Below are 1,634 nucleotides of genomic sequence, written 5' to 3' on the forward strand. Positions count from 1 at the left end.
CAGCAGGTTGAGGCCGCAGTGGCCGGGAGCGGCCACTGCACTCCAGTCTGGGCGACAGAGCGAGACTCCAACTCAAAAAAACAAACAAAAAAAAAAGTAAACATAAAAAAATCGGCCAGGCTCAGTCGCTCAGCCTGTAATACTGGGCTTTGGGAAGCCGAGGTGAGTGGATTGCCTGAGCCCACAGGTTCAAGACCTGCCTGGGCAACTTCGTGAGACCTCATCTCTACAATAAATCAAAAAAATCAGCCGGGCGTGGTAGTGCCTGTAGTTCCGGTTACTTGGAAGGCTGAGGCGGAAGGGTTGCCGGAGCCCAGCAGGTTGAGGCTACAGTGGCCGCTCCCGGCCACTGTACTCCAGTCTGGGCGACAGAGCGAGACTCCAACTCAAAAAAAAAAAAAAAGTAAACATAAAAAAAATTGGCCGGGCTCAGTCGCTCAGCCTGTAATACTGTGCTTTGGGAAGCCGAGGTGAGTGGATTGCCTGAGCCCGCGGGTTCAAGACCTGCCTGGGCAACTTCGTGAGACCTCATCTCTACAATAAATCAAAAAACCAGCCAGGCGTGGTAGTGCATGCCCGTAATTCTGGCTACTTGGAAGGCTGAGGTGGAAGGATCGCCGGAGCCCAGCCCGTCAAGGCTGCGGTGGCCGGGAGCGTGCCACTGACTCCAGTCTGGGCGACAGTGAGACTCCAACTTAACAACAACAAAAAATTAGCTGGGCGTGGTGGTGGCGCCTGCAGTCCCAGCGACTTAGGAGGCTGAGATGGGAGGATCATCTGAACCCTAGAAAACATCCAGGTGCCTTGGGATAAGCCCTGGGAGGCACCCTAAAGATGTGACTTTTAACCGAAAAACCCAACGAGTCGGAAAGGAGGCTGCAGTTGGGGACCCAGGACGAGGGCAGTGCTGAGGCCCACAAAAGGGGGGAACCAGGGTGGGAAACAGTCGGCTTGAGCCAGCAGGTGGACTGAAGTCTTCCCTTCGGTGCAGACTGTCAGGAAGCAAGAGTGCTTGCGGTGGGGGAAGGGCTGTGGAGGGTCCCTGCAGGGCAGGGGTGGCTTGGAGTGCCCAGACAGGGTCCTGGGCCGGCTCCACCGGCAAGTTACTGGACGGCCCAAGCCCTCCTAGGAAACGGGTGATTGTGCTGCTGCGGCTCTGAGCCAGCACGTGAAGGCCCATGTGGCATGTGGCGTGGCGGGGGGATGGGTGGCCTGGCACCAGGCGTGGCTGGCACAGGGGCGGTCCTAGGCCTGTCCCATGGCTCCTGGCTGCTCCGGGTGGCATCTTCTTCCACAAAGCGGGGGGCAGAGCACGGCGGCAGACCAGGTCTCGGGAGGTGTCCGGAGCCAGAGGCACGCACTTCGTCAACCCTTTATTACAAGTCACGCTCTTATAGAAGTATATGTGGACTTACGTGAAAAAATCAAATGTATCCAAGAATAAAAAACACAGCACAGAGTAGTATATGCATTCCAGTGTTCGCGCCGGAGGCAGCGGCGCCCAAGGAAAAGCTCTTCTAAAACGGCCGGACTCGAGCCAGCCGGCGCGACGTTCGGGCGGCGGGGCCGGCCTCAGGCACAGTGTGGGGCGGCCCAGCTCCTCCGGCCCAGCGGCGGGCAGCACCAGCTCCTCG

The sequence above is a fragment of the Carlito syrichta genome, unplaced genomic scaffold (genome assembly GCF_000164805.1).
Source record: "Carlito syrichta isolate Samal-C Ts95f unplaced genomic scaffold, Tarsius_syrichta-2.0.1 Scaffold106413, whole genome shotgun sequence".
Lineage (NCBI taxonomy): Eukaryota > Metazoa > Chordata > Mammalia > Primates > Tarsiidae > Carlito > Carlito syrichta.